General features: G+C 45.6%; 1 long non-coding RNA gene across 2 annotated transcripts in view; it reads left to right on the top strand.

The window, feature by feature from the left end:
- LOC106724733 overlaps positions 1 to 7,296 on the top strand; it is a 50,221-nt gene that overhangs the window by 39,435 nt on the left and 3,490 nt on the right. Inside the window, exon 4 of one of the 2 annotated variants that reach the window (XR_001360572.1) lies at positions 5,847 to 6,990. The exons of the other annotated variant lie outside the window; for it this stretch is intronic. This is a non-coding gene — a long non-coding RNA (uncharacterized LOC106724733). Of the gene's footprint in view, positions 1 to 5,846; positions 6,991 to 7,296 lie in introns of those variants that run through there. 2 annotated transcript variants of the gene reach the window in all.

Raw genomic sequence — 7,296 nt, forward strand, 5'->3', positions numbered from 1 at the left:
GGTTTTGTTTAGCTTCTATATTTGTTACAATGTTTCAAACTGCCAGCTCAGAGGCCGGCAAGGCAGGCGGGGGACGTTGGAGTCCTCCTTCACTGAAGCAAGCAAGCCTCATGTTCGCTTCCAGCTGCCTGGCTGCCGGCCGCCAACTTGGCTGGCAGTTAATTTGCATATCGCCCTGATTAGCCAATGGGAAGGGTAGCGGTCGTACGCTAATTACCATGTTTCTCTTTTATTAGATTAGATTGTAACCATTTTTCTGAGTCCTGTGAGTCACTGAATCGGAGGGTGGTCTTGGGGACCCCAACACATGTTTAACCCTTTGAGTGCCAACCAATATCCTAGGAACTATGCTAAAATTGCCAAGGCATTTTGAGTTAGGGTTTTTAATTTTTTTTTTCCCACATAAAGAGTGAACTACTAGCATCTAATAGTGACACTGCAGGAGGAGCACAATCGCGCTCCTGGCACTTTTGGCGAAAGACAGGAGGAGCGCGATCGCACTCCCCGGCACTCTAGGGGTTAAATGGTTATATTTAAAAGTGTGCAATAGAGACCCTTAGGTGTCCTGCGAAGCCCAAATTATTTGCTATCTGGCTCTTTACAGAAAAAGTTTGCCAACTAATGCAGAAATGTAGCAGATAAATCACCTTTGTAATTTCATACATTGATATCATAGCAGTTAAAATGGATGCGTATCCATATAGCTAAATCTCAAACTGTTTTAAGTGCAAAAAGTAACAGAAGGATAATACTGCTTATGTGACTTAAGCTGTTGTGTGTAAATGCATGTGTGAAACATAAAAAAAGATCCCATCAAGAGGATATCCCCACACCTCAGGAGAGTGGTGACTTGGGGTTGGGGGTGTGGGTGGAGGGGGAAGATGGAATGGATGGTAAGACTATTTGTCACACTGTCATTCTCAAAAAGAGTTTTGGGTAGGGGAGGAAATCAGACCTTGTAAAATAAATGAAAATGCGGTTTTATTTTACTAATGTTTTTCATTTATTTCCTTAAATCAGCCAGCTCAGAATTATAAAATGATGGTGCTAAAGGCCTCAGCTGCTTCAAACTCCTCGTGTTCTGAGTTCAGAAACTGGCCTTGATTGGTGACCTGCCCAAGGCCGTGCGGGTCCTGGGTATTGAGAGGCCCCGCTAGGCAGCATGTTAGTGCCGGGAGGTCGCTCTCCCCAGCTGTGGAAGCTCAGAACCATGGCTGTGCTTAAACCTGTCAAGTTACCTTTCAGTTTTGTGAATCTATAAATTGAAGGCCATGGAGAGATTGGGCTAGTCAGAAAGGAAGGGAGACTTCCTGAGAATTCATACAGCGATCTGTTTACACACAGAAAAGCAGTGCTTCTCAGGGTTAATGCCCTTGGTGCTGGGATACTCGCTTCCCTGCGGGTGTGCGAGGGAAGCAATACACTGAATTTATATTCAGGAAGATCATCCGCTCTTTGTAGCAGACATAGAGACCATACCAAGTTTAGTTTCCACTCATATCTAGGAGATGTGAAAGGTGTTGAAATGTAAGTACTATTGGGGTCTTAAGTAATTAAAGTGGTTTTTTAGATGATTTGTAAACAATTAGGGTAAAAGTGGCACTACTTTAACCACACTGAATTCATAGTTCTAGTATATAAATGTAATGACACCTTTCCTACCTATATTCCGGGAGTCACTGGGAGAGTAAAATGAGATAATAAACTTTAAAAAAAAGGTCTTTATAAATGTTAAAATACTATGTAAATGAGTTTTATTTAAAGTATTACTATCACGCTCCCAACTGTGATGACACTCACGTGGGCTAAATAGAATTATGGAGGGAAAATACCATGTACTCTGGTTTCCTGAGACCAAAGGCGAGTTGTGCCAGCTATAAAGAAAGAGAGGTAGGCCATCCATCTAGTTTTTTCGTTGTAGTCCGTATCAGGTTAAAGGAGAGATGAGAAGAATAAGACAGTTTTTGCCCCTCCTCCCCTTTGTTTAATTCAACATTTATTGAGTAGCTACTATGTGTTAGGTGAAGGGAAGCCAAGTACTTACTGTATTAATTGTGTTCACATTGCCTGACGAGGTATTATCTTTGTTACTCAATGGAAACCGAGGCTCCGGTCAGTTAATAACTAAAAACCTAGTGGGTCCAGAGCTAGCATTTGAACCTGCTATTTCTAGCTTCAAAACATATGCTTCACAAAACAACTGACAATACAAGAGAGCCAGGATCTGAGAGTTAAAAGTGTAAAGAGAAATAATGTAGGAGATGAGTGAAGGAAGGCACTAGTGTGGGTTGGCCCCGGGAGGAGAGGCTCTGACATAGGCAGGACCTGCAGGAGGCCCTGTGGAGAGCTGGGATTTGGTAGGTGAGGACGAGGGAGTGTTGGCAAGGGGACTGGCTCCCTGCCTTGCTCATCAGAGTGTGTCTTGGAGAGAACACTCACTAGCTGGGCTGCTTCAGTCACTGGCCCAGGACGGGTGAGGAGTGGGGGAGTACCTGGGAATGATGGGAACTCAAGAACAAGGCCAACAGGCCAGGATAAAGCCTATGATATAAAATCAAAACACACCACATCCGAGAACTGTTAAATGTTGTGTGGATAGCAACTGAGTTTTTAAATCCTTTTTGAAGTAGGTGTTAAAGTGCAGTGAGGGGTCGGTGTTTGGAAACCCTAGGACAAGGTTCGGCAGACCTGGGTTCTGCCTTGTCCCTTCACACAGTTCACTGATTATGTGCATTTGTGTCAATATATTGAGCCTCGGTCACCACAGTTGTCCTGCCTTTAGGGTTGTGGGTATAAAGTAATCGATACAAAAAGACTTTGAAAAAGATAAAGGTTGGTGTAAGTCAGTGGTTCTCAACCTTCCTAATGCCGAGACCCTTGAATACAGTTCCTCATGTTGTGGTGACCCCCAACCATAAAATTATTTTCATTGCTACTTCATAACTGTAATTTTGCTACTGTTATGAATCGTAATGTAAATATCTGATATGCAGGATGTATTTTCATTGTTACAAATTGAACATAATTAAAGCATAGTGATTGATCACAAAAACAATATGTAATTATATATGTGTTTTCTGATGGTCTTAGGTGACCCCTGTGAAAGGGTCATTCGACTCCCAAAGGGGTTGCGACCCACAGGTTGAGAACCGCTGGTGTGAGTTGTGACAAGTGTCATTTCAAGGCAGCACAGACACCGTTACTACAGCAAAGATTGTACTAGGGAGTTCATCATGACATGCTCTAATACCGCTTTAAAGGCTTCCCCCCAACTTTAAAGGCTTATAAAACAGGTATTTATGTATTTTATTTCTATTGGCAATGATTTTTAAAGAGAACTAAATCATGTCCTTGTAGCCAGACTTTCCTAATAACCGCGGTAACTGGAGCCAGGGGAGCCTCATTTTGTACGTCAGGCACCGTGCATGTTGTAACTTGAATGTTCATGTTTTTACTAACAAGGTAGATAAAAGTGTAGCTTTCCCTACCTGCCCATTCTCTGCTGGTCACCATGTCAGGAGGGCATGGCCCTACCAGATCAGTTTGTCCCTGCACCTCAGGGCATCCCACATTGCAGCATTGGCTTGCACAGCAGCGCTTGCAACATTTAACCCACGTTTCCCCGGCCGGTTTTGTCAGATTTGTTCCTTGTGGTTAGGATTGTTAAAGCAATCCCAGGTTTTTTATGGCCTAGACCAGTGGTCGGCATGATGACCAGTTGGTCCACAAAATACCAACTTCTGCGCATGGGCCACGAAGTTTCAATCACACTGTACATGTGCACCCCCACGTGGTATTTTGTGAAAGAGCCACGCTCAAGGGGCCAAAGAGCTGCAGTTTGTCGACCACTGGCCTAGACTGTTGAGACGCACTGTCCTGCAGGGAATGAGGCAACAACAGCAGTCTATCACTCAATCTGAGGATGAGGCACTAACTCCTCCACTTAGATAGTCACTTCATCATCTACAGTGGAACTTACTCTTTAAAAAGAAATCTTTTACTAAAGCCCAATGTGCAGGGCACACCTGAGTAGCCTCCCTGCTCAGCTGCGTCCCCAGTTTTGTCTGGTAGTGTGTGATGCACCATCTGAAGGCCAATCTGGCCATTCCTAACAAAGATTATCTCCAGAAAGTTCTGTTGGCAGTCCTGTGCCTTTGCCATCCTTCTATTAGGGAAGCTCCTCCTGACCTTTGATTTCAACGGCATTGCATTGTGCTCTTTTCCTATAAATCTCCCCTAATGCCCTGGTCGGGCTTCCAGGCCGTTCATTTCATTTCTCTGTCATAGCAGTTGCTACGTCACAGTAGTTCATTTACTTGTCCGGTGCTCCCCCGCCGCAGTTGTGTTCTTTCTGAGGGCAGGCGCATCCTCTTTAATGTCCTTCCTCCAGCGTGAGGCACAGAGTTGATAGTAAAAATGACGTGTGATGGCTAGATGGACGGACAACAGAAAGATGGACAGAAAGGAGTAACTTTACACCGGGCCAAGTGAATCAGTGTCACCAAGAAGGCGAGTGGAAGGAACTGACCAAGAGGAGAACTGGTCCTGTGGCCGCTGGTTGGGAGTGTGCCTTCGGTTCAGAGGGACCTGATGCGGTTTCCCAGAATGCAGGCGAGCCCTAGGGAGCAGCCCGGCATGAGTCCTACGCCCTCTCCCAAATCTGGTGTGCGTATTTATAGCTAATGCTGGTGGCTTTCACTTGTTAAACAGCAAAAGAAAAATGGTTCCATGAAGGCCCCCCATAAAGACTAATGGAGATGGTTTTAATAATTAATTTTTAAAAGGCTTACAAATGACAGCTCAGCTGAGAAGCTGTAGAAGCACGTAAGCTGAAATTTCAGCTAAACGGTGCTGCTCTTCGGATTGTTGTTCTGGAGTCAAATGGGGGTCGTTTAAAGACGGGAAGGAAGAAGGCCAAGGGTGCTTTGTTTGCTTGTGTATTTCCCCTTTAATGGCGAACCATATCCTTAAGGTTTTTATGCACTTAAGTGCTACCAAATGGTGAGAGTCAGTAAGACGGAGTGGAATGAATTGGAAGCCATGTGACTTCATGCACATTTTATTGTATAACACAGTTTTCAAAATCACTCAGAATTTTAGCTTCTGTTTCCTTATACCCTAATTAGCATATTACCTCTCCAAGATAATTATCACAGAGCGAAAAGTTCTATGGAGGTTTTTACTTGAATTTTCTCTTCCATGTGTAATTCCATTCATGGGTTTCGATGCTTCTTAATCAATGGCTAACAAAGTTATATTCATAAATGCAGCAATTCCTCTCTATGAAGGAGAGAATGGAACTTGCACTTACTGAGCAGCCACCATGCCCACACACTATTAGGCCCTTTTTCATGAGCTCTCGCAGGAAACCTTCACAATTACCCTAACGGGCTATTCCTGTTATGTAGCTAAGGACACAGGCTTGGGGAGGCCGGGCAATTTCCCTGCCCAATAGCCCGTGTCTCAGGCAGTGGTTACTCCAGGTCCATCTGACTGAAGTCTCGATTTTCCACTTTTTTCCTATGTTCCTGTGACTATGCAGTAAGGAGCCTTGTTATCAGCGGTAAATGTAAGAGGCAAAGAGAAGTGCCCCTAACATGTTAGTTTCCACCCCCTGGCTCCTTCATTCTCGCTCCTTTGGAGAAGGTGAACAAACCTGGCTGGTGGGGCTCCCCCCGGCCCCCCGTCACTATTCTCTCCAGTGCCCCAATCGATGTTATAAAAAGAAGATAATTTGAATAGTAATGTACGAGTTTACAGCATCTCACTGCATCCTCATTTACAAAGGAGAGAAATAAAAAACCAGATAGGTTTGTGACTTACAATGTTGCATGGCTCATTCACAGCGGAGGAATGTTAACTGAATCCAGAATCCCTGCTTCCGCTGCTCTCCGCTGCTTCCTCCGTGAGAACATGTGCGGTGCTCTGAGGATGAAATGATGTCACTCTCCAGGGCTTCATCTGTGAGTTCTCTTATCTTAAAAAAGCTCATCCTGCCAAGGCCTGGAATCGATGAGGCCCTCGCTCCTGTGGTTATCATCTGGGTGGGCAGACACCACTCCTCGTTGAAAAACAGAACATTCCACAGATGTAGGGGGCGCGTGCCACTGGTCAGCCATCATTTCTTCCAAGCGGTGTGAGGGTGGTCCTCGCAGAGTAGAGAGGGCCTAGCATGCCACCCTCCACCATCACACACTTCCGGTCCTTTTCTTCCTGTGGCTCCTCACGTAACCGCTGCAAAAGCCCATCGGCTCCAAAGACCCAACTCTTCAGAAGCTGTGGGAACAGCAGGGGAACGGCATCAGCTGTACTGTCTCATCTCCTTACACGTGAAGAAAACAGCTGGGGGAGGAGAGGTGGCCTGAAAACCATTTGCCCAATGCAAACAAGGCAAAGAGCAGGATGGGAACTGCATGGAATTTGAAGTCGGTTGGTGTTAATGGTGAGGGAAGTGGAACTAGCGCCGTTGGTTACTGGTCTTTCGAAGTCTTGGAAAAGGAAAAGGAGGTGGTAGGCTCCGTTAGCCAGCCAGCCACCTCCAGGAATGCTGTGCAGGTCAGAGTGCAGAGCGACAGGGAGACACCCCACCCACAGTCCTGGAGACTGCCGAGACTCGGGCCCAGGTTTATTCTTATTTTTTACTTTTGTTAAATATTTTTTCCATTGATTCTTAGAATGGAGGGCGGGGGGGTGGACGACACATGGATTGGTTGCCTTCCACATGCTCCTGGCCCCAGGCAAGGGGTTGGTTGAGCCTGCAGTTGGTCTTGGGTTTCAGCCTCCAGAGCTGGGAGAAAGGCATTTCTGTTGTTGATGAGCAGTCGGTGGTGTTTTGTTACAGCGGCCTGAATGGACGAAGACGTCCCGTATCCCTTGCACATGCCTTATTGTGAGCCTTAATCAGAGTTGCAGGTTTAAAATGTATGTTTCTTGCCTGGCCGGGGGTTGAGCGTCGACCTATGAACCACAGGGTCACGGTTCGATGCCCAGTCAAGGCACATGCCTGGGTTGCAGGTTCGATCCCCAGTGTGGGGTAGCAGGAGGCAGCTGATCCATGATTCTCTCATCATTGATGTTTCTACCTCTCCCTTCATTTCTCTCTTTTAAAAAAAATTGTTTAAATGTTTAAATAATAAACTAAAAAAGTATGTTTTCTCACCCTGGCCAGGTAGCTTAGTTGGTTAGAGTGTCATCCTAATATGCCAATGTTGCAGGTTCAATCCCCAGGTAGGGCACATATAAGAAGCAACCAAGGAAGCTAAGTGGAACAGCAAATCTCTCCCTCTCCCTCCCCCT

This window comes from Myotis brandtii, unplaced genomic scaffold (genome assembly GCF_000412655.1).
Source record: "Myotis brandtii unplaced genomic scaffold, ASM41265v1 scaffold1214, whole genome shotgun sequence".
Taxonomy (NCBI): domain Eukaryota; kingdom Metazoa; phylum Chordata; class Mammalia; order Chiroptera; family Vespertilionidae; genus Myotis; species Myotis brandtii.